At 36.1% G+C, this 26,783-nt stretch overlaps 1 non-coding gene across 1 annotated transcript; it reads right to left on the reverse strand.

The window, feature by feature from the left end:
- Positions 1-6,966: 6,966 nt before the first annotated feature.
- On the reverse strand, positions 6,967-7,096 carry LOC112863010 (small nucleolar RNA SNORA51). The gene has a single exon (XR_003223851.1). It is a non-coding gene; the product is annotated as a small nucleolar RNA SNORA51 (small nucleolar RNA).
- Between the last annotated feature and the right edge of the window lie 19,687 nt (positions 7,097-26,783).

Genomic DNA, 26,783 nt, shown 5'->3' on the forward strand with positions numbered 1-26,783 from the left:
TATGTCAGTGTGTGTGTGTGTGTGTGTGTGTGTGTATATATATATATATATATATATATATATATATATATATTTACAGAGAAAGAGAAAGTGTTTAAGGAATTGGCTCATGGGACTGTGGAGACTAGGGTTAGTCCAAAATCTGAGGAGGTAAGTCAGCAGGCTGGAGACCCAGAGAAAAGTTATAGTTCAAGTTCAAAGTCAGTCTTCTGACAGAAATCCCTCTACTTTAGAGGAGTTAATTCTTTGTTCTATTAAAGCCTCCAACTGACTGGAAGATACCTACCCAATTTATGGGGAGTAATCTGCTTTACTCAGTCTACCCGCTTAAATGCTAATCTCATCCAAACATTCTTTCACAGAAACATCCAGAATAATTTGACCAAATACCTGGCCACCATGGACCAGCCAAAATGACACATAAAATTAACTATAACAATTAACATTAATTCTTTAACCAGCTTTGAAGTCATCAAGAAAACTACTTGCCAAGCCTAGGATTTCTCCCCAGTCCAGGAGGCAAGGGAAGGTGTGGCACTAAATGTGACATCAGCTGGTCACAGACAGTGAATGTGGCATTCACATCTCTTGACTAGACTACCAACCCCAGTGGAGCATCAGAACTGAGTACCCTACTAGTTTGCATTTCTCCTCTTCTAAGTGGCTATTTCACCATTTAATAAAAGGAGACGGTAAATGGGGTCCAATTTCCCCATCTGCTAACATGATAAAACTGATTGATAGTATATGGAATATTGGACTCAGTACGTTATACCCCACCATCCCCACCTCTCACACACATCTTGATTCCTAGTATTCTTTAAACATACTTCTCTTAGTTTTTTATTCAGAAGTCATCCAGAGAACTATTCAACTATTTCTAAGGCATCATTGCCACTGCTCTCTTGCATAGAACAGAGTATGTGATGGGGATAAAAATCCTCAATATTAGGAATCAGGAAAAATGCATTAACAACAATAATTTGAGAGTGAGTACAGGTTATGACTTAATAAAGTCAATGATTCCATATGGCATACAAATAAAAGTAGGGTTTTTTTTTTTCTTAATTCCTTATGTTTACACTATGGGCTGTCCTTTTTAAGAATTAGTTAGGATGGAGCAGTGGGTGTTGTATGTAAGTGCTGAATCACTATATTGTACACCTGAAACTAATATTACACTGTATGTTCACTAACTGGAATTTAAATAAAAACTTAAAAAAAAAAGAATTAGTTAGAATGCATCATTGTTGATATAACATCTATGTAAGAAAATTAGGAAAGATGTCAGACACGTATGCCCATTAAACCCAAGAAATAACTCAACTTGTGTTGTTCATTGACTAAGAAATAAAATATGAGTTTGGGGGCTTATTTTAGTGTCATTTTTTTCTTGAAATATTTTATTTATTTGAATAAATATGCATATTATTCTGATAATAGAAACTTCAAATTATGTTATTCACTCAAAGTGTAGCACATAGCAGTAATAATGATATAAAATAATGGTAGCAAACTATGGCTTCTCCACATAAGATAGAATAGCAGATGAACATAAAAAAAAAAAAAAATGCAAGTTCAAAGAGCAATTTATTCAGTGGCCAGCAAGCAGGGATTTGTATAATCTAGCCTAGAGGAAACAGAGGTAGAGATAAGCTTCTGGGAGTCTGATCTAATGACATAGATGACCAAGGCTGAACTTTAACAAAAATAAATTATTTGATTTTCTCCCCAGTCAAACCCCAAGCCTATATGTTTAGTAGCCATGAAGCTTACCAGCAGGGCTTCATAACATAAAAAAGGATTCAAAAAAACATCAAAGAACAACACAGATCCTTAAAATATATTAGCGACCGATCCACCTAGAGTAGGTGTTACTTCGTGAAACGGTACTAACATCCATTCCGTGCAACTTTTAAAACATCAAGTTAGAGCACTGCTACAATCGCATAGAAGTGTTGAATGAGGTTCAGTTATGTGAGTCAACACAAATATATTTCCACTTCTTCAGACTTAGCAGTTTATATTCTGGAAACTTTCTACAATACTCTTATGGCAGAAATGACCAAGTGGGTCACCAAAAATGTCTGCACCCTTTTCCACAGAGTGTAGAGTTGTCCTGAGAATCAATTGTCCAGCCAAGGACAATTTTTTTTCAAGTTCTTTGTATATAAAGAGGCCATCTGACCAGTTCTTGACAATGTAATGGTAGCAATGGTACATGCTGCTTCCAAACAATTAAGAGTGAATGTAAGTTCTCTCTCCTCACTCTATCTGTCTGCTAAATGAAGACTCGGGCCCATAGCATTATCAGAAAGTAGCAGGAGACTGGGTCCCTGAATAACCACATGGAGAAAATTCACATGCCAATCAAGAACACCTGCATTGGATTGGTATGTATACAAGAAAATAAACTTTCTTAGGAAAACCTCTGAAACCTTGATGTGTTTATGACAGAGACTAGTGGTGTCCTAACTAGCATAGATTTATGTGTGAATCGTTTAGTGAGGATCTGTTATATGCAAATACAGTAGAATAAGTTTATTGAACTATTGCCATCCTTCAAGTCCAAGTTCATATGCTATATGTTGTGAGAAACATTTTTTAAAATCTAAAATTCATGGATTCATGGGCGGCTCAGTTAGTTGAGTGTCCAACTCTTTTTTTTTTTTTTTTAATTTTTTTTTTCAACGTTTATTTTATTTTTGGGACAGAGAGAGACAGAGCATGAACGGGGGAGGGGCAGAGAGAGAGGGAGACACAGAATTGGAAACAGGCTCCAGGCTCTGAGCCATCAGCCCAGAGCCTGACGCGGGGCTCGAACTCACGGACCGCGAGATCGTGACCTGGCTGAAGTTGGACGCTTAACCGACTGCACCACCCAGGCGCCCCGAGTGTCCAACTCTTGATCTCAGCTCAGCTCTTGATCTCAGGGTCGTGAGTTCAAGTCCCACCCTGGGCTCTGTGCTGGGCATTGAGCCTACTCAAAACAAAATAAAATAAAATCTAAAATTTATACATTTATTGAGTGTTTACCATGATCCAGACATTGTGATAAAAGCTTTACAAGTTTTAGCTACTTTATCTCATGTGATCTTCTGTAATGGTCTCCTTTAGGGCACTGGCCCAGCTCACAAGACATCTACACCCAGCCACACCCACCCAGCCACAGCAGTGAATCAAAAGTCATTTTGTTCCATATAACCTCCTGATCACAGATGATCAAAAACCGTGATAAGGTTGAACAATCAGGAGATCATTAGTGATTTTCTAGTAAAAATTTTTAGAAGTCTGCAAAAAATTACAAAAACTAAAAAGTAAATTTTTAGAAGTCTGTACATTTTGCTCTAGCCACATGGCCTTCATGTAACATGATCTGACTCAGTTTAAAATGCTTTTTTTTTTTTTGCGGGAACTGGGGGTAATTCTTTCTAATTGTTCTACAGTATAAGTATTTTGCATAGGGCTGAGCACACTAAGGATTATAAATCATTTACCACTGCCTGTCATCATATGTCTTTAATAGAATGCATGGATACAGGGCTCTAGAGAACCAATATAATTAACATATTATCAACAGGCTTAAGTTTGATGGCTGAGTTTGTCACTTTATGTGTTTTTGCGGTATCTATTCTGCAAGTTCTAACAAGGCCAGCATATGCATAGTTGATTTATGGATTATAATTTAGAGGGCACTAAATATCCACTGTCAAATTTTTAAAACTCGCTATAGCTTGTCATATCCTTAATATCCCACCAGTAAGGTCATCTAAACCCATCTTGCTTAAAGCAGTTATGTTTCCCGAAAGGTTGTCAGATATCAATCGCCCATTAGTGTCCTGAGCCATGGATCAGGGCAGAGTCTTGAAGGAAAAGACCCTAGGATATGTTTGTTTTACAGAAATAATGAGGTCAGGCTCATGGAGGAGTTCTTCGCCTTAATAGGAGACATAATGCTAGAGTTCTAAGCAGCCCTAGAATTACATTAAAGCACCAGGTCCTGAAAATGGGGGTTACAGAGAGCTAACATTTGTCAGGAATAGCTATTACAAGTTAAGCTGGTGTTATATACTCACCTAAACTCCCTAGACACTGACAAAAGCAGTATCTCTTGAGTATACAAAGGCAGAAAAATCTATATTTCGGTATATGCTGAGCTTCAGTATGGAACTACTTCCTGTCCACATTTTTACTGTCTTGTGCAAAGAGTACATCAAGGGAGGCAACTGAGTCATGAAAGGTTGAGTGAGAAACCATATTTCTAACTCACATACATATATACAATGCTTTTGGTAACTCTTTAGAAATATCATCTATACAATTCATAGAGAAAGTCTGTCCTTACAAAAATGAGGGAGTCCTATTCTTCACCCTATGCAAGTCTACTTCCCCCAAGAGCAAGATATCTCTGTGTCTGTCGTGTGGTTTAAGGGACCTAACAGATTATGTAACATAAACAAAACACACTAAAGTATAATGTTGACACAGACATAGACTGAGTTGGCTATCACAGTAAATAAAGGTTGATTGAAATAGTAAAACCAAAAGAAAAAATAGGAATATGCTAAATAATATGAGAGTTGGGAAAAAGGCCTTATTGACAGCCATTATAGTTATGTTATTGGCATATATAGCTCTGATGGGGAAACTTGAATTAAGTTTCATCTCCCCAAAATCATTTTGAATTCTTTATACTGTCTTGATGATCAAAAATCTCAGATTAATTTAATTTTTTTTTTAAGATTTAATATTCAAGTAATCCTACACCCAACGCGGGGCTCGAAGGTAAAACCCTGAAATCAAAAGTCCCCTGCTCCACCAACTGCATCAGCCAGGGGCCCCTTAAATTAATTTTAGAACAGTATATGGTATAAGTAACTGTTAAATAAGTGTTTGTTAGTTTCATTAAGAAGGAAACAATGGGGGCGCCTGGGTGGCTCAGTCGGTTAAAGGTCCGACTTCGACTCAGGTCACGATCTCGTGGTCCCTGAGTTCGAGCCCCGCGTCGGGCTCTGGGCTGATGGCTCGGAGCCTGGAGCCTGCTTCCAATTCTGTGTCTCCCTCTCTCTCTGCTCCTTCCCCATTCATGCTCTGTCTCTCTCTGTCTCAAAAATAAATAAGCGTTAAAAAAAATTTTTTTAAAAAAAAGAAGGAAACAATGTAGACAACACTTTGTAAAGTTTACATTTGAAGAGAAAGAGGTAGAACTGTTGCTAAAGGAAAGAAATGGAATGTTCAATAACTTACTTTTAGTGGGAAATAGAATTTTAGAGGAAACAGGAAGAATCTATTGAAAGAGAAAGTTGATATGTGAGCAAGGAAAAAAGTATCATCAGCATTAACAATCTCATTGATTTGATACATATAGGATTTAATATTTTCTGATATTACAAAAGGTGAGTAATTTTCAGATTATCTTTCATTAAGCACTAGATATTAGTTTATTCTCTCTAAATAAACTATGAAGATCAGCTTAACTATAGCAAGTCAGTCATCACAGTGCCAACATTATACTTTTTATAATTTGTGCTGAAATTAATGTTACATATTTCCTTTGCCTTGAAAATGTAGCACATGTGCATATTTCTATTTAAAAGCCAAAGGTGAAACTTAAGATAATTTAGCAAGTAAATTATTCATAATTTGGTTAATTTCACTAATAAAGGAAGAAAAATCATTCTATGTTTGAAAAATACGTGACTGTCTTTGAGACAGGTAAATGTTAATAAATTCTCATTAACTGCAGCCATACCTTAGAAACAAGGAGGAGGGAGTGTGTTCTCGGGGTCTGTCAGCTACACTTGAGGATAGCTGCCAGTCAGATATATTGAACAGTTTTGCAGGCTGCTCTGCCTCAGTGAGCAAAGCTATCATAAGAAACCAGCAGAGAGTAGCACACTTTCCATGGGGCTGGGAAAACAAAGGGTAGAGCGTTAAACACACACAGCAAACACTCAGAGAAGAGAAACTACAAAAAAAAAGAGCAATCAGTCTCTGTGTGAAAGTACTATTTTTTTAAGGTGAACTTATTCACCTATTTGAAGATCCAATTTGCCAAATTACAACATTTGAAAATTACCGTGATCTGATATCATAACAAAGGCATTGATGTGTGCAGGCACTGGTGTGTGTTCTGATGCCTCTGCCTTTGTCTATTGTTCTTCAAGTGACTGCCTGATAATCCTCACTCTTTATCTCCTCAAAGATCTCTTAAGGTCTAAAGAAATGAAATCCTTGGAGGTATCATTGAGAGACATAAGATATGCAAGAGTGAATTTCTAACATGGAAGAGCTTACCACAGGCATCTTTTCCACTTGGGTGAAAAAAAAAGCATCCCTCCTTTTGTGGTCCATGTGTCAGGGCTAGATCCTTGGCTGGATGTGACAGCACGATCATAGCAAATAGGGCTCTGGCCACTGGAAGGGGCACTTTCTAATTAATGCTGCAGTGACATACAACCTGTTAGATGCAACACTGTAACAGGATGTGGTCCTGGCAGTACTATTTCTCAGAACAAAAACATGAGGAATATGGTGCATCTGTCTGTCCATCAACTCTCTAGGTGACACACTGAAAGTCAGCAAGACCTGGAACTGTGTCTCAGGCACCCATCTGACATCCAAACACATGAGTTCTTCCATAGCCTAAAGTCATATTACCTTCCACTGTGCTCCTAGCAGAAAGCAAAAACTAAACTCCTTAGTTAGGATCTGTACCTCCAAATAATCTCTCAAGTTTTCATCATGGTTTCTTTTACCATTATGGAGACTTCTCAGCTGTTCCCAAGGACACTGACAAGGACTCAAGAGATTTTAGAATCTCTCCTTAACTTTGTTCATATCTAAGAGAAAAGAGTTGGTTTGCAGAGCATTATCACTGCCCCAGTCATTTTATTTATTTATTTATTATCTATCTATCTATCTATCTATCTACCTATCTATCTATCTATCTATCTCCATGTCCCTCCTCGACCTCCATTCACAACACAGACCAGGCAAAGGGCCTGGGCTGGGGTATATATGGGTAGGTTTATTATGCCTTCTCTTTCTGTACAGTCAGTGCAAGAACACAGCCTGTGGTAAGCACCAGGAGGCTGCCTGAGGCATTTTAAGACAGAAGACACTGGGGCCATGTCTAAATAAAGAAGCACTTCCGGGGGTGTCTGGGTGGTGCAGTCCAATTCACATGTAAGAAACCAATCAGGGGCTAAATGACCATAACTGGGCAGGTTGTCATAGCTGGATCACATGGGGCCAGATAAGAACAGTGATAACATAAGCCCACTTGGGACTTTACATTAGGACTCTTTCTGTTCCCATTGTTTAATATCAATATTGACTCTTGACCTTTGGAAGACAATGAACTTGTAAGCAAGGGAAGAAGAGTTTCAATTTTGGGCAGAGAAATTTGAGACAAAAAAGAGGCAGGTTGCAGCACATCTGGGTCTTTCAGACCATCTTACATGATTGACACATTCTCCCCTTTTTGTCTGGAAGTGCTTCTTTTTTTTAAAGCTTTTTTTTTTTTTTTTCTTTTAGAGAAAGAGAGAGAGCAAGCTGGGGAGGGGCAAAGAGAAGAAGACACAGAATCCCAAACAGGCTCTCGCTGATGGCGCAGAGCCCAATGCAGGGCTCGAACTCACAAACCATGAGATCATGACCTGAGCTGAGATCAAGAATCGATGCTTAAACCTGCCTCTTTTTTGTCTCATATTTCTCTGCCCAAAATTCAAACTCTTCTTCCCTTGCTTACAGGCTCAGAATCTTCCAAAGGTCAAGAGTCAATATTGATATTAAGCAATGGGAACAGAAAGAGTCCTAATGTAAAGTCCAGGGTGAGCTCATGTTATCACTGTTCTTATCTGGCCCCTTGTGATCCAGCTATAACAACCTGCCCAGTTATGGTCATTTAGCACCTGATTGGTTCCTTGCATGTGAAGCCACACTATGGCCCATCAGCCCCTAAACACTCTTTTTATTTTTAAGGTTTATTTTTTGAGAGAGAGAGACAGAGACACAGAATGCAAGTCAGGGAGGGGCAGAGAGGGAGGGAGACACAGGTCTGAAGCAGGTTCCAGGCTCTGAGCTGTCAGCACAGAGCCTGACGTGGGGCTTGAACTCATGAACCATGAGATCATGACCTGAGCCGAAGTCAGACACTTAACCAACTGAGCCTCCCAGGCGCCCCTGTACAATCATTTTTTAAAAGATGATAACCAAATTGCACTTTTTTTTTTCCTACTTTTACTACTGGTATATGATTTAAAGTGTAATTTAGATGAGATTTAACAATTTATTTAAAATAATGGGAAATGAACCAGCCTAGGAGTCAGGAGTCACACACACTCTTGTGTGTCCACACAGGCACTTTCACACACTAGTTATTAGGCAAGCCACTTAGTATCACCTTTTCTCTCATTTACCGCTGTATCTGTAGAATGAGAGATTCACACACATAGTCTTGAATTCTGAATTGATTGGAATCTATTAATGACCATACAGGAGACCCACCCCCACCCACACCATAACCTCAATGTAGGTCGGATAGTTTTAGCTCATTCAGAGTTTGCTGGTTGTATTATATTGACTTTCACACAGTCAAAAATGCTAAAAAAGAAAGAAAGAAAGAAAGAAAGAAAGAAAGAAAGAAAGAAAGAAAGAAAGAAAAAATCAAAGTCAGTCTGGTCATGTTACATAGTGTGTTAAAGCTGTCTGCTGTAATAGGCAAACCTAGAAACAGATGAGAAAGTTGATTTTTCATTCAAGTAAAGACCAGGAGCTGGGGGCAGGGGGGAGAGAGGGAGAGAAAAATTTGGCTCCATATAGTCATTCAGGGATGCAGACTCATGGGGTCTCTGCTGAATTTGACATGTGGCTTCCATGGTTACCCTTAGCATCACCATTCAGCCAATATTTGGAGAAAACAAAGCAAATGGATCATCAAATGGGAGTTTCTATAGAACAGAACTGGAAGTATTATGTATAATTTTTCTGAATTTTTCTATGTTCTGAAGAGGGAGAGCAGTCAGATTTAGAGAGCAGCTAACTACTCTGTGCCACACAAAGACATATCCAAAAGGCATTTCAGAGCAGGATATGATATATAAATTCTTGAAGCCCCAGCTCAGGTCCTCTTTGTTCCATAAAAACGCACTTGGTTACCATGGGCCTCTATGATTCACTTCCCCCTCTAAACTTTTTATCTGTGCCATGTATTTTGACACTTATCATTTTGTCTTGATATTTCTTTATGAAAGCATGTTTCCTTTGTTAATACCATAACTCTCAAGAATAGATATAGTTTTAAACTTTTTATTTCTAATCTTCTAGCTCCTCCCTTGCCATCTAGCACAACTTAATTAAAGCCATTAAATACAATAAATTTGACTAATTAATCTTGGTGAGTTCTTTCAAAATACACATAAATGTAAGCTATATTATGGCAACAGTGGGAGGGAGCATCTGTTTTTTTCCCAGTCCCATTGCCAAGAACAGTGCTTGGCATATTAAAGCGCTCAAAATTATTTGTTGAATGAAAAACAAAAGTTCTATGATTCCATGTTCTGTGATCATCAGGCCCTGCTACTTTTCTTGGGGTCAAATACTTATGACAAATTCTAGTTTAATAATTATACTAGTACTAATAACAACAACAATAACAGCTAACACTACCATAGTGGCTACCGTATGCTAGACATATAGAAAAACTCATTTAATACAACAATGTTTTGAGATTGTTATTAATGTAGGTTCTTTGCATATATCTACCTTTTGAACCAATGCCAGCCTTTAGGGAGCCTTTGTGCAAATTAGAAAGGGCACCACAGGCTGTACCATTCACTAATCTATATTATCAAAGAGCATCCAGAGCAGACACTTGCTCATAAATGTTGAATGGATGAATGGATCGATGAAAAACCTATACTATTTGAGTGGGTCTGAGAGACAATAATTCCATTTACTTTAATCTTTTTATTGTCTGATTTGCTCTAATTTTTCTACAATGTTAATATGTCATTCAATGTATACACTTATTTGATGGAGACAAAAGAAGTCTATAAGTAGAACAAAATGCATCAATCTGGGTGAGTATATTTTTAATTAAGAAAGAAAATTAACATAATGCTCATACATGATGTCCTTTAATTTCCAAAATACCTTCTTTCTTTGATAGAATTTATCATTACAAATGGTCATTTGTAAATCTTTTTATACCTCATTTCTGCATTTGGAGTTTGTAGAAGTGGAGCAAAATGATATTTATAATTAATTTTTCATTCTTAAAATTTTTTTTAAGTTTATTTATTTTGCAAGAGAGAGCATGAGCAGGGGAGGAGCAGAGAGAGAGAGAGAGAGAGAGAGAGAGAATCCAAGCAGGTTCCACACTGCTAGCATGGAGACCTATGTGGGGCTTGAACCTGAACCATGTGATCGTGACCTGAGCTGAAATCAAGTGTTGGATACTTAACCGACTGAGCCTCCCAAGCACCCCTAACTTTCATTTTTAAATAATTATGTAAGTTACATAAAAATCATACAGAAGACTCACATGTAACTCTCACTGAGTTTCTCCCAGTGGTAACATCTCACATAACTATAGCACAATATTAAAACCAGAAACTGACACTGGTACAACCACAGACTTTATTCAGATTTTACCAGTTTTATGTGTGTATGTGTAGTTCTATGAAATGTTATCACATATGTAACTACCACCAAATCAAGATATATCTAAAGAATACAATCAAAGCATATTTTAGGATTAAGATACCCTAAAATAAAATTGTTAAATCTCTCTCCTAATGTTGTCATTAGACAGTTGGTGGAATTATAATTAATTATCAAAGTAACTTGGATAAACAGGAACTATTCTCTCTATTTTTCTATTTTCAAATATATTGAAATTTTTAGGAAAAATTCATTTTAGATGCTCTGAGGGATTTCTCTCTTTAGAAAGGAATCTGGTGGATAAGACTTACACATGAATAATCATCTCATTTTTTTTACCATGTTCTTTATCATTTTATGAATAAAGATTAGCAGTTCGAAACTTCAAAATGTTTATTCAGTTATTAATAACAGGTGATGCAATGTAAGTACTCTGCCACCAGGTGGTGGTCCCTCCAATATTTGCTTTGAGATTCAAATTAAAACTAGGAATGTTTTCCATGTAACTCACTGAAATATAACTTTTCATGCTCTATTTAGCTACTTTAATAATCAGATTTAGTCTAGCATTCAAGGACCTCTATCATTAGTCCCCAATTTCTTTCTCAGGCTCAGCTTCCACATTTTCCCAGTTAAAGAAGGATTTGGTAAGTCAAATCTGATCTCCTCACTACTTCTTTCATATGTTTTTTCTCATTACACTTCTGTATCACATTCCTTTTTTAAAAACTAGCGTAGGAATATAACACCTGGTACCTAGAGGGACTAAATGAATGCTTCCTATAAGCTTTTGCTCACTCATTCTTTGTATCTAAAATGCTTAAATTTAGATATAAAATGCCACCTCTCCTATCTTGCTATAAAAATCCTTCAATGAATGCTCAATTTCAGTGTCACCTCTTTCAGCCTTCCACCTTCATCCCAGGAGGAAGTGATCTTCCCTAGCCATATGTGGGAAATGCTCTGTCTTTAAGCACAAATATAGCTCTTCCTCATTGACTTAAGTTGTATTTTTTAAATATTAATCCCCTATTTTATTCTTCCCTAGCCTTTAGCACAGTATTTGGGTATTCAGTGACTATTAGCTGAATTAATGCATTTCAATATCACATTTTAGAGAAAAATTTGAAAAAGGAAATCCCTATACCTATTACCTTTTTTATTGATCATTAACTTTCCTTTATCATTTATCCTGAATGCTAACTTGAAGTCAAATTCCCTACCTTGTAGTTTAAAAGCCATTGAAGTGTCAAGCCTTCAAGAATTGGGAGGGCTGGAATCAATAGTCTTTAATGTATTAACACTTCCTTGATACTCAGTCATACTCAGTCATACTGTTGGAGCAAGTCTTTATTCAGCCTGTTTCCAGGTTACTGGACAGATGGATTCTCTTCTGTCCCACTTACTACTTGAATCAATTAGACAGACTCTTCTTTTCCAAACCTAGCCCCCTCTTTGCTCAGAAGTCTCACTGCTTACTGTCTAAGCTTACTTTTTACATCTAACACTAGAACTTTTAAGAAAAACATTACTTTTTTTTCTTATTAAAAGGAAACATTACAAGCACTAGCTATGTTTTTCTTTTATTAGAATTAGTAGCTAGGTGACCTTGAATTGTATGTCCAATAGATCTTCTTTCAAAAACTCTCTAGTAATAACTTGAGTTCCAACCCGACCTAGTACAGAGTTCCCAGAGCTGTTTCCTGAAAGAGTTTATGTTCTTCCTAAAGAAAAGAACATTTTAAAATAAAACTATTTTAAAATGAGGTTTGGGGATGGAAATTTAAGGCAGTTTCATGACAGTAACATTGATCTCTTTTGGCAGTTCTGATATTTATGTATTGGGTTTTCTCAAAGCTAGGTCACCTTTCTCTGCAACCATTTGGTCTGTTTTAAAAAGTGATTTCCTAAAGACCAAAGACTACTTTTTTCTATTTAGAGTCCAACTTCACACTGTCAGAACTTAAAATTCTCCAGACTCCCATGGAAGAGCTACTTTAGGTCAAAGTAAAGCTAGATATAAATGCCTAAATATCTACCCTCAGAAAGGTCTCAGTCTTCAGAAGGGTTAATGGTACCACTTATGACAGACTCCATAACTGTTCCATTCAACTCTTGTGACTACAGACCCCCATATCTAGATAATCAGTCATGGTTTTTGTTAGCTCTGCAAATACTGAATTGGACAAATATTTATTCAACACCATTTATGTGCCACATACACTAGTAGGCTCTGAGAATACAAATTTAAATAAGACATGATTCCTGCCCTTGAGAAACTGACTATGTCTTGGTAATGTCTTTACTCTGTCAGATATTCTACCCTCATATCTGTGTGTATTCAAGTCCCTGAATCCTAGCCTAATATCACCTAAATAATTGATTTCCCAGAGAGCCCAAATTCTAGAATGTTCTGGAGCTCACTGGTGCTATGACCCATGACCAAAAGTTTTTCTTGTAGTTTTAATCCATTGAGATCTGATACTGACTCAACAGCAGGAATAGAAATGTTTAGCAAATACTAGGTTACAATATCTGTGCTCACTCTAAGGTTTACAGATTTTCCAAAATAAAAGAGCCATGAGAAATCATTTAAGTTGGCGTTCCACATGGATGTATTTTAATTTGCATAAGGATCACCTGGAGATACTGCTAACATGCAGATTCTGATTCAGTCGGTCTGAGGTGGGGCCTGAGACTCTGCATTTCTAAAAAGCTTGTAGCTAATATCCATGCTGCTGGTCCATGGACTATACTTTAAGCAACAAAGCTCTGTGCTTTTTTCCCACTTCTGAATGAAGGCAAGCCATGAGAGGTGTTCAGGATGCAGTCAATATGGTCATAAACTCAGAAAAAAAATAATAAGTATTATTAAATTCATTCAATCAACCAGTACAACAATTAGTTACAAAAAAAAAAAAAAAACAAACCAGCATCTAACTCTGGTGGGGGGATACAGTGGACGAGCAGAATTCTCTCTACCCAATCAGGACATAAAATTAAAGGAAGTAGTTTTAACTTCTATAGCGTTTGTTTAAAAATTAAAAATAGAATTACTATACGATTCAATGAGTCTACTTCTGGGTGTATACACAAAAAATTGAAAACCGACTCAAAATGATATTTGTATATCCATGTTCATAGAAGCATCATTCACAATAGCCAAAAGACAAAAGCAACTCGAGTGTCTATTGACAGATAAATGATATACTACAACATGGACAAACTTTGAGGAGACTGTGCTAAGTGAAACAAGTCTAACAAAAGTACAAATACTGTATGATTTCACTTGTATGGGATACCTAGAGTAGTCAAACTCAGGGAAACAGAAAGTAGCAAAACAAAGTGAATGCACTCAATGCCATTGAACTGTACACTTAAAAGTGGTTAATATCATAAATTTTATATGTATTGTATCACAATTACATTTTTTAAAAAAATTAAATGAGGTTAAAAGAGATTTATACCAGGGTGTGAACTATCCAATGGAACAACATTAATGGTATCTTTGGAACCAGATTTGTTTTACCAGGGTTCAAGTTCAAACCAGCAGCAGAGGAAGTTCCAGACTTCTCTTTATTCAGTTCAGACAGAAAATCAATTTGATAGGGAAAAATCTGTTATAAGATGGTCAACAGGACTGATCGGGAAATTCCAGTCCCTGACCGAACGAACACTCCCCTTGCGGGTTCTTCTTCCTACCCAGCTTGCCCTGGGCGCGCACTTGTGCGCACGTCCCAAATTACTACTAATGCAGAATGCGGAAGTTAACAGACTATAAAGTGTTCCCTCTGCTTACCCTCCGGTCTCAGACCTCTGGAGAGTGATTTTTTCGGTGCTACTGGTGTGAAATAAACCTCCTGCCTTCCAAGATCTCCGAGTGCCGAGTGCCGCTTGGTTCTTCTGCCAAGTGATCCAGTCCAGGTACCGTAACAAATTAATTGTATGACTTGTACCCAGGATTATGAATGATAAGACTAACTTCGTTATTGTACGTGAGAGTTGCAAAGGCCACAAACAAGAATTCAACACATCTGTCCACATTGTAATCAGAATTACCTTGTATATCTGTAATCCTAGGTTTTGTGTCCTGGCCAAAATTCCCTGGTCCTAACTTTCCTGGAGTTATAGCCACAACTTTCTAAGAAAGCTAAAATTGTTCACAGGTGTATAAATGTCTTATAACTCTGAGCAATTTTTTTATTCAAGAAGATTTATTAAGTAAATCAAAACCCTGTTAATAATTTATGTAAAGATTAATCTGTTGATTTGGTATGTAAACTATGTGTAGGTTAGATAAATATCTTTAAGATTCAGCCCCATGATTGAATATGTAAAAGTGGACATATAATCAAACATGCAAAATATAAATAATTGACTTCAGCTTTCTGATTTCAAGTTGAAAAGTATGTTTATTTAATAATGTTTGTAAACATTCTTGAAATGATTAAAAAATATGGTTCACTATATTTATAAATTTTAATTGTTAGATATATTGGCACTCACACTTAAATTGTTTTACATGCTAGGTTAAATATTTGAAGTATTTATAAATGAAAGGTGAATATACTGAATTTATAAATACAGTTTTAAATGTTTAAGGATATTAAACTAATGAACTTTGAAAATGAACTGATTATCAAATGTGTTTATTCTGTTCTTTTTTTTTTTTTTTTAATTTTTTTTCAACGTTTTTTTTTAATTTATTTTTGGGACAGAGAGAGACAGAGCATGAACGGGGGAGGGGCAGAGAGAGAGGGAGACACAGAATCGGAGACAGGCTCCAGGCTCTGAGCCATCAGCCCAGAGCCTGACGTGGGGCTCGAACTCACAGACCGCGAGATCATGACCTGGCTGAAGTCGGCTGCTTAACCGACTGCACCACCCAAGCACCCCTATTCTGTTCTAAGTCGATTGAACATTGATCAAAAGCCCTCTTGAAAATAATTGCTAAAATTTACTACATATGAAAATCAAAAAGCTTAAGTAAAATAAGATTTTGAGTGTAATACTGTAATAAATTTAGTATTAATTTAAAAGACTAAGGAAACATCAAAATATTTTCTGTGCTCGAAAACCCACCAAAAATTTCACATTGGCACTCCTAAATCATCTTAGATAGATATTCAGCCTGTTTGACAAGATGAAGAAGATAGATTCCAAAAACTTGTTTGATGGAGTTATATAACCTTTAAACATTTCCTCATTCCACTTGTGGTAGTTGTGCAGCCAGGACAGATTGAAAGCCTTGAGGCAAGACTGAGGCCCCCATTGGCCTGTTTCAGAGTACCCTGGGTTTAGAGAAAGTCTGAGAAATTAGTTGTCAATGCCAAGCTGGGCGTCAGCAACCAACTGTGCAGCACAAAATATTTGAAAGTCAGAAATCAATTATGTAAATCACAGTTGAGGAATGGATAAAAGTGTCAGAGCTTGCAATGGGAGAGAAGCCAGGCAGATGGACCAGAACCCTAAAAGCAGACAAGAAGCTCCCTGAGAGCAAAGCAAATATTGTTCTTATTCACTGTTGTATCCACAGGCCTTCCAGGCAGGGATCACATCTTATTTATCTCTCATATCACCAGTTAGCATGGTTCCAAGCATAAAATAGGTGCTCAAATATCTGTTGAATGAATGAAAGACAAGATAACAAGGCTTCAAAAGTATCTGGTAGGCAAAAACTAATGGAGAGGAAAATGTAAAAAGAATGTTGTATTTACAAATAACCAAAGAAATTAACATTCTGCCCCTTGATCTGCCTCCTACTGTGGTTAGCATTGATTCAACAGGTAACTGAAAATAGGATGATTGCTTTGAGAAGAAACAAACAAACAAACAAAAACCATTATTTCCACTCCAGTGGATAAACTCAATAAAGGTCTTATCCCAAACTAGCTGTGTTTTAAATTTGAGGGGGAGAAAAAAAAAGATGATTGGTAGGGTTCCTAGACAGAAGCTGCTTCTGATGGATACTATTTATAAACCAAATGCAATCATCACTGAGGGTCTCCATAGAGCTTCAGCAAACCCGATTTCTGGAATAGACAGAGTTTATCATTCCCTGAGACCGGTATTCCTGGGAGTGTGCTCTGTATACCATAAACCCTGTGGAATGGTGGTAATTATTATTTGAGAAAAAGATGTCCATACAAGGTTGCTTAAGTAATTAATTCCTAAGCCTAAAGTATTTGACCTTGATTAACTTTTTAAAACTCCCTGCATGAGCCTATATCCAACTTAAAAAAAAAAAAAAAAAAAAAAAAAAAAAAACAGATATGAATAGATGTTACCCTCTGCCAGATAAAAGTGAGAGGGGTTTCCTCTCAACTAATTGTAAGAAATGCAGTTCAACAAAAATAAACACAATGGCTTTTTTCTTTGCAGGACTTCTCAGAGTCAGTAATATTTTTATTCTCACTGTGAATTTTTAAAGAAAGCATACCATTGTTTTCTAAAGTTTTGGAACCTTGATTCCAAAGTAACTTGAAGAAATAATGTTTCATAGAACCTGCTTAGACCCTTGAAGCCAAGCCCAACTTGGTTTGGAAATCAATTAATGAACAATTCTTCATAGGGTCTAATTGAAATTTGGCTTTATGGGAGGAAAATTTTATTTAATGCTTTTAGTTCGTTGATTCCACTGTTGGTAAAATCCCCCCTTGAAATACAGCTACCATAGATTAATGATGCAACTTCAGAGAAATTTTAAATGCAATACCAATTTTTAAGGACTTCACAGTAATAGACGAAGTCTGCATGTGATGCTCACATTTTTCAAAGAACTTTCCCTCATTTATTAAAGTCTCTCCAGTACCCCTGTAAAGTAGTCATGGCACACGTATCCCTTAACAGCAGTAGAAACAGAGCTATGGCATTTTATGGACACGTCACATCTCCACTCTGTCTCTTGGTTTCAAGGCCACGTTGTGTTATCTGTTTCTGAGTTGGGTTTGTCTGTCATTAGCTGTGCAAATGTTTACTCGCTACCCTTAACAAGTATAGTATAAAAGGAGCCATGGTGACACTGAAATGCAGATTTGAAGAATTAATTTATACTTGAAAAATTTTTCACAGGCAGAACAAGTAGGGTAGTGATTAACCTAGCACCTTTGATTAGAACTTTTTTCCAAATGCGTTGCTCTCTCACTCAGAATATTCAAAGTAATGTTTCTCCCACCTCTGTGTACTTTGTTTTCTAAATCAATTTTCTCAACTTTCATCGATCATGCAATCAATCAATAAAATCAATTCCCCTCATTGGTCTATCTCTTGAACATCAAGGTAGCCATCTGGTTCCGCAAAAATACATCCCAAAATGATCTAAATGTTCTCTAAGTAATTTCTCTTTCTGAAGTTCGGACGAAATATCAAAAAGGCTGGTCCTTACTCACATGGGATATCAGCATCAGGACCAAAAAGCATCCAAAATTCTTGATTCTCTGGGTGACCAAATCTAAACCACTCACCAAACATCTCTTTGTATAATGGATATTACAGGAAATGTTTCATTCTTAAAGATCCCCCAAATCAAGTTGACAGCTCCATGCTTTGAGTACCAAAAGGATTCTAAAGTAGTGATAGTTGCTGATATAAATTCCTCAGCATTTCAATTTCCTCTCTATAAACTATAAATATGAAATTGCTGATGCTTACAGGATAGGAATCTTGTTTTATTCATTTCATATTTCCCAAGCACTTGCTACAGTGTCTGGCCCAAAATATGGGTTCAAGAAAGGTTTATTGTTCTTATCAACTTCTCTGCCTGACAGAAATAAGTAAGATTCCATCATTTTTTGGCCCAATCCCAGCATGAAGCTAGACACTGGGAAAAATCTGGCTCCATGGTACATGAAATTCCTTTTTCCAAAATATTCAGAGCATCAGATTAGCTGATGACACACAGGCCTGAGATGAGAGAGCACCCATCAAGGTTTTGGTATTTTGGTTTTATAAAAACCTTGAGAAATTTTGTTTTGAAGCTGATAGTTTCAAAAAAGTTCTTTGAATTTTTTAGAACATTTCAATCACTGCTTTTCAAGGGAAATTTTAGTAATTTTTTCCAGCTGAATGGAAAGCTGTGCTATGCAAACAACAAAGATTTTTTTCTTTTGAAAGTTATTCATGTCCTGCTTCTAGGATTGCCAGGGGAATTGAATTTTCAAAAAAAAAAAAAAAATTTAACCAAGCTGAATTATATTGTGTTAGAAACAACCTAAACTCTGAAGTTCATAAGTTTTATGTTTCCTTCTCAACTTGGAGCCCATGGTTTTCACATGGGTTCTGAAGTTAGCCAAATACGTTTGCATGGTCTATAGCCAAATTTATGTTATTTTTCAATGTATATTTATTTTTACTAATTTTTATTTTCATTCTTTAGTCTTATGCAGGTAATATAAAAGGGTTGTAAGGACTTGATCTCATGACTGTGAGAGCATGACCTGAGCTCAAATCAAGAGTCAGACACTCAACTGACTGAGCCATCCAGGCGTCCCTCTACTCACTCATTTTTTAACATATCCTTTTTTTCACCACTTTTCTTCTTGTATGGTAAAAATTTTCCATAATTGCATGTGTTTTTATCCATATTTTAATTACAAGAACACTGAAGCTCACTGGCAGATAGCTTAATAGAATAGCTCTGCCTCAAATCTAGAACTTTTAAGCTCCAAGGCCTAACTGCACCCTCCTTTCCAGTTCTCAAACTTAGGTATACATAAAATCACCTGAGGTAGTTTCTGTAGCACAGATTCTCGGCACTGTTTCTGGGGATGGTGACTCAGCATCTTCCTTAGGCTCAGAAATATGGATTTTTAACAGTGATCCCCCATGATTCTAAACCAAGTCACCCACATCGCAATTAACTGGATGACATTCCAATTAGGATTTGACTATACCTGCTTCCTCTCATCTGCCCCTAGAGATGAAGCAAGATTATACACATCCACAGTCTCAGCTCCACCACCAATCACCATATGGTATACACCAGAGTAAACCGCTTTCTGTTTGGATCCTGGTTTCTTTAGCCTGTTAAATGAGAAAAATTGTATTTTCCTTACCTCAAAGGATTGATACAAAGATAGAATGACATAATAGATACCACACATTTATAACAGCAGAAAATACTATTTAAATGTATTAAAGATGTTTTAAAGACAAAACAAAGACATACAACACAGGTTGATTTGTATGCTTTAATACAGGGTTGTCTGATCACAATATTGCAACAATAGTTAGACATTAAGTCTACATTTATAACCTCTTAGACTTACTTAGCCTTCATTTATAACCACTGTGGAGTGTAGAAAATCCTTTAGTAATGTGCACACACATGCACCTGCATGCACAATACATATACACACATACACACACATATACATAGGATTGCCACGGCTAAATTAGTGGCAGATTTTCCACTGTCTCCCTTCTAGACATCATCAAAAGATTAAAGATCTCTCTTTTTAAGACAATGCAGGTGAGTTAACATCCAAGTGTTACTAACTGTTATGACTGTTACACTCCCACTGACCCATGGGGGCATTGTAGGGCCCCAAGAAGACTCCATTCTCAGTCATGAACTGAGTATGGACTTCTACTACCCGTTACAGTAGAAAGAAGGTTCTGAAACAATTGGTATGACAAAAGAGACTGACACCAAACAGACACAGCTTGATTTCATGGCACACCACATGGAATTTTTCTAAAAATGAAGAAACTTTAGCATTTCCTTGTTATTTGGGGCTACAAAGCCATAAGCCTCCCACCTATCCTGGTTGGCTTTGAAATGAGCAGACTGGCTGGAAAACAAGAGGCAATTTGCATGTGAAGAATAAACAAACAGAAGTCTGCTGTATACCGTGTCAAAAAAAAAAAAAAACAGAGTTGATGTCTTTGTTTAGAAAGGAGAAGCCGCAAAGTTTAGCAGGTTAGCAACACAGCACTTTCTCTTCCTGCCTCCTTCCTAATACATATTAGGAATAAACCTGACTTGACCTCAATACATCATCAATAGCCTTCTCCTATTAGGCCTCACTGATTCAAAGCTTTTCCCCACTCCAATATATCAAACACACAGCATCAAATTTCTTAAATAATGATCTCACCACCTCCCCTGCACCACAATCATGAAATCACTTTATATTCTATAGCATCAAGTCTATATTCCTCTGCCTGGCATTCCTTGCCTTCCATAAATTTTCTTCCACTGTCAGGTTTCCAATTATTCCTCATTTTGCACTCACCTCCCTACCCCACCCCCACCTCCTGACCTACGCACATTCACACATTCTAGTAAGGTCCTTATCTTCAGTATCCCCCAATTCAGATGCACTCACCTCTGCCTCCTTGTTTTCACTGATACTCAAACCAGGCAAAAAGTATTCAGTGAGACTCCATGTGCTTAAGTGACTGTTCAAGCCTCAGCAGGGAAAGATTCCAAATGTTAACATTTAAGGAGCTGGCCTCTGACATGGAGAGCAAAACATTTATTCACACATATGTTCACAAATACATGCAGAAAAGCTTATGTGGTCATTCTGGCCAGAAGACTGAGTTCTGAGCAGAAGTGATATATATCTCTTTCAGGCCTGCCTCATAAAAACTTATGATTGTTTACACTGGTTCTTTTATCTTCCAACCAGCTATAGAAGATCCAAGAGAATGTTGGAACAGTGCAATGTAACAGAAATACAAGTCACATGGGATTTTAACTTTTCTAGTAGCCACCCAAAGTTTAAAAGTAGAGGTGAAATTAATTTTAATAATGTTTTTTATTTAACCTAATATATATATATCAATATATATAATATATGTATAAATATGTAAAAATATATACATTTCCACATGTAATTAAAAAACTACTAATATTTTACATTTTTTAAAAATTCTAAGTTTTCAAAATCTATGTGTATTTCACACTTCCAGTACATCTTAGTTCAACAGTGTCTCACATTTCAAATGCTCAGTAACCACATGCAGACTAGTAACAATCTTGGGCAGCATAGCTCTAGGGGATGGTGAAGTCCCAAGATGGAAGAAGCCTTTTCTTAGCTTATTCCACCATTAGTATTCTCAGTAAAATGTTGAATAGAAGAAGTGAAAGCTGATGAACTTCAGGGAAAAGCATTTAGCCTTTCATAATTAAGAATGATGTTAGCTCTAGGATGCATATAGATGAGCTTATTAGGTTGTGAAAGTTTCCTTCTATTCCTAATATACGAAGAGTTCTGACTGATATTAGATTTTATTAAATATTGTTCTGTATCTATTGAGATAATCAAATGGATTTCCTCTTTTGTTGGTTAATAAGGTGCATTCCATTGATTGATCTTAAATGTTAAACCAACCTTGCATTCTAGGATTGGACCTGTTATTCATTATATATCATCCTTTTCATGTATCCTTGAATTTAATTTACTAAAATTTTGTTTAGAATTCTTGCATTATGTTCACAAGAGATTTTGGTCAGTAGTTTTCTTTACTTCCTATATATTTGTTTAGTTTTAGTATCAGGGTAATGCTGGCCTCATGAAATGAGTTGGGAAGTATTTCCTTCTCTTCAATTTTATAGAAAAGTGTGCTTAGAATTGATAGTAAATGTTTAGTAACATTCACCAGTAAAGTCATCTGGGCCTACAGTTTTCTTTGTGGAAAAGTTTTTAACTTCAAAATTCAATCTCTTTAAGTATAGAGATATTCAGGTTATCTATTTCTTCTTGACTAAGCTTTGGTAGTTTGTACATTCCAAAGAATTTGTCAGCTTCATCAAAGATGTCAAAGTTATTGACAGAGTTGTTGATAATATCCCCTTATTGTTCTGGTAATATCTGTATAGCTTTAGTGATATTATCTTTCAGATTTCTGATATTTGTGATTTGTGTCTTTTCTGTTTTCTTCTCATTAGTCTCTCCAGATATTTCTCAATTATATTGATCTCAAAAAAGCAACTCTTAATTTCAATTATTTACTGTGTTTCTGTAATGTATTTCATTGATTTCCATTCTGATCTTTAATATTTACCTTTTCTTTGTATTTAATATTTGCCTCACTTTTTCTAGTTTTTTAAAGGTGGAAGCTCAGGTCATTGGTTTGAGACCTTTCTTCTTTTCTTTCTCTGTTTTTATTATATATTTTTGACAGAGAGAGTGCGAGCGTGAGCTAGGGAGGGGCAGAGAGGGAGACACAGAATCAGAAGCAGAGACCTTTCTTCTTTTCTAATATAAGTGTTTAATGCTGTAATTACTCCTTGAAGTACTGCTTTAACAGTATCTCACAAATTCTTTACTTGGTGCTTTTGTTTTCTCTCACTACAATATATCAATTTTCCTTTAGATTTCTTCTTTGACCCATGGGTTATTTAACAGTGTGGTGTTTGAGGGGCACCTGGGTGGCTCAGTCAGTTAAGCGTTTAACTCTTGATTTCAGTTCAGGTCATGATCTTGTGGTTCCTGAGATCAAGCCCTGTGTCCAACTGTATACTGACAGTGCTGAGCCTGTTTGGATTCTCTTTCTCCCTCTTTCTCTGCCCCTCCCCTGCTTGCAGTCTCTCTCTCTCTCACTCTCTCTCTCAAAATAAATAAATAAACATTAAAAAAATGTTTTTGAGAGGGACAGAGACAGAATGCAAGTGGGTTAGGGGCAGAGAGAGAGGGAGACACAGAATCCGAACCAGGCTCCAGGCTCTGAGCTGTCAGCACAGAGCCAGATGGGGGCTCGAACTCAGGAGAGCTGTGAGATCATGACCTGAGCCGAAGACGGATGCTCAACCGACTGAGCCACCCAGGCGCCCGATAAACATTTTTTTTTTTAAAGTATGTCATTTGATTTCCAAATCTTTGGTTATATTCCAGAGATTTTCTGTTATTAATTTCTAATTTAATACTCTTGGCACAACATATTTTGTATGACTCAAATACTTCTAAATTTATTTGAACGTGTTTTATGACCCACCTATGATCTACCCTGGTAAATATTTTGTGTGCAGTTTAAAAGTATACTTCTATTGTTAGATACACTGTTCAACAAATATTGATTGGATCAAATTGGCTGATAGTGTCCAAATCTTCTCTAATCATACTGATTTTCTATTTGTTTTGTCAGTTATTGTAAGGGGAATGTGAAATCTGTATAACTGTGATTTTTTTTTCAGTTTTATCAGTGTTTATAGTTCTGTTATTAGGTATATAAACATGTAGGATTGTTATATCCTCTTAATGAGAAGACTCCTTTATCGTTATGAAATGACTTATCACTGGTAATAATCTTTGCTCTGAAAACTACTTCTTTTGATATTAATATAGCCCCTTGGGGTTGTTGTTTTCTAATTACTGTTTCCATGTTATATCTTCATCTAACCTTCATTTGCAAATTGGCTGTGTCTTTATGTTTGAAGTGTCTTTATTGTATACAGCATATTGTTAGGTCTTGTTTATTTTTTTCCATCTGACCATTTCTACCTTTTAATTGACCATATTTATATTTAATGTGATTATTAATAGGTTTAATCTGTCATCTTGCTTTTTGTTTTCTAATTCCCCAATCTGTTTTTCTCCCATTTTCCTCTTTTCCAGCCTCCTTTTGGATTATTTGGGGTTTTTTATAGTTCTGTTTTATCTTCTTTGTTGGTTTTTTTTGACACATTTTATCATGTTATGTGTGACTTTAAATATTTATGTCGCTATACATCCATAACTTATCATAGTCTACTTTCAAGTGATAATACACCTTATATAATATAAGAAACTTCAAATATCCCTCTTACATGTTTCCATTCCCAACCGTATGCTATGGCTGTCACACATTTTACTTTGACATGTTATAACCCCATACAACATTGTGATTATTTATATTAAAATAGTCATACTTTAAGGTGACTTAAATAACAAGAAAATAATTTGTGTTCATTCATGTTGCTATCATTCCTGATATTCTTCATTCCTTTTTCCATATTTCCATCTGATACCATTTCCCTTCTGCCTGAAGAACTTGCTACAATATTTCTTGCAGTGAGGATCTGCTGGTAATAAGTTGTTCAAGTTTTGTTATGTCTGATGTAGTCAGATACTCTGATTAATGGCCAAGATTAACACACATGCTCAAAGGTAACTTTGCAAAAAGTCCCTTCTTGCTTTTTTGTTCTATAACCTTAAGATTGAGTTTTTGCATTACAAATGTGTCTCTTGCAGATCAAATCATCATCCTCATCATCACTGCTACCATTTATTGAATACTTATTTTCTAAGAGTCACACTGAGTACTGTGACATACAGTATCTCATTTAATCCTTATAATAAAGTTGAGGTAATATTATCTTCCCTTTACTTATGGGGAACCTGAAACTCTGGTAGATTGTCATTGCCCAAGTTTACACAATAATAGAGAAAAAGTAGGCCTTTCTCATCTCAAGTCTCATACTCTTTAGTCGGTATCCTATACTACCCTACACTACAACCATAAAGATTTTATTTTGCTGGTTTACCAGGAAGCTAATTGGGTGAGATTCTAATCAACTAAGATATAGCACATCTTATTGATTTTAAAACACTTGCAATTGGAATTCATTTTATAGTAGGCCGTACAATTTATCTTACAATTCCCGTTGGAAAGTTAGCAGTCATGATGCAGCTATCATTGCTTCTGCTTATTCAACATTTTTCAATAAGACGAAAAGAGCACCATTATCAAAATTTGAAGAATGGGTATCTCTAGCTTGAAAAAAAAATCCTAACAATAATAGTAGAATATTATTTTAAGAGAGACTAAGTCATCAAAACTCTTGATAACACACAAGACAGTATTTTTTAGAAAAAACAGATATCGAAGCTCTAAGTTTAAAAGTGACTCCAAATGGAATAGACTAAGTATGAAAAAAGTTTAAGAGCATCTTGAACAATTCATTTTACTTATATTTCTCCTTTATTTGCATGCCCAAGTGTGATAAAATGTAAAATTTGTGTCTAAATAGATATCAAAAACTGTTTTCAATACATATAAAATAAATATTGAAGAAATAAGGAAGCATTGTATCATACATAGTTGGCATATTTTTTCTTTCTTTATGATACATGACATGAAGGGTCATCTTAATAATCAAAGGCATTTTAGATACAACAAAATGTGGTACATCACTGGACAAGACATGGCTTTTGAGTTGTTTTTCCAAATTGATAATAGAATCAATGGCATCTGCACACATTATAGCCCCAGAACACCTTACGAAAGAGGGCATGTTTTCTCAAGATAAAGAATCAAGATTGAAACTGAGCTGTGCTCTGTGACTATAAAACACAAAATTGTTGATTTAGAATCCCCAACTTGGCCTCATTAATATTATATTGAATGATAAAAAGTATTCTTCTCACATAAAAAGCCTTCTGCCAAATTTATTGTTTTTATTTTACTTTCTTGGTGACCTTTAAAGCAGGGGGTAAAGTATAAACCAGGCTGCTTAAATAATTCATAAATTGACTCCTATGCCCTACCAGCAAAATCCTTAAGCATGAAACTTGTCAAAACAAGAAGAATAAAAAAGAAAAAAAGAGGAATAACCCCACCCCAGCTAAATGAAATTCCCTAAATAAAATACTTAACATAGAATAAGATTATGATAGATCTTTCTCTTCTTTCCATCAAAATAGTCATCTTCTAATTACCGAATCAAACTCCCGAAAACATACCTCAGTATCTCTTCAGACATCAACTGTGCCAAGCTATCAGTAGTATGTCAGGAAAGGGATGCAAATGATACGCTCTGGGTGCCAGCCATAAGAGATTAGGTTGTCTGTTGAAAATCTTAAAACAACAATAAAACCAACTAAAAATCAGTCTAGTTTTCTGTGTCACCATATACCACTAGCAGTTCTGAACAGTGTAATACTCCTTGCCACAGTGGGCTGCTCTTACACATAATTCCCCTTGGTTCCCAACTGGATCATCAGATGAATGAATGAATGAATGAATGAATGAATGAATGAATGAATGAACGAACAAATAAATAAATAAGAGGTTAATGTGAGGAGGCACAGGATCATAAAGGATGCTTGGGGAAGAAGCTTGTCAATCATTCCAAGTACCCTTCAGAAGCATTAACTGACTTCCAGTATATAGAAATCCAAATATTCACA

The sequence above is a fragment of the Puma concolor genome, chromosome B2 (assembly GCF_028749965.1).
Source record: "Puma concolor isolate L17-30 chromosome B2, mPumCon1.1.hap2, whole genome shotgun sequence".
Lineage (NCBI taxonomy): Eukaryota > Metazoa > Chordata > Mammalia > Carnivora > Felidae > Puma > Puma concolor.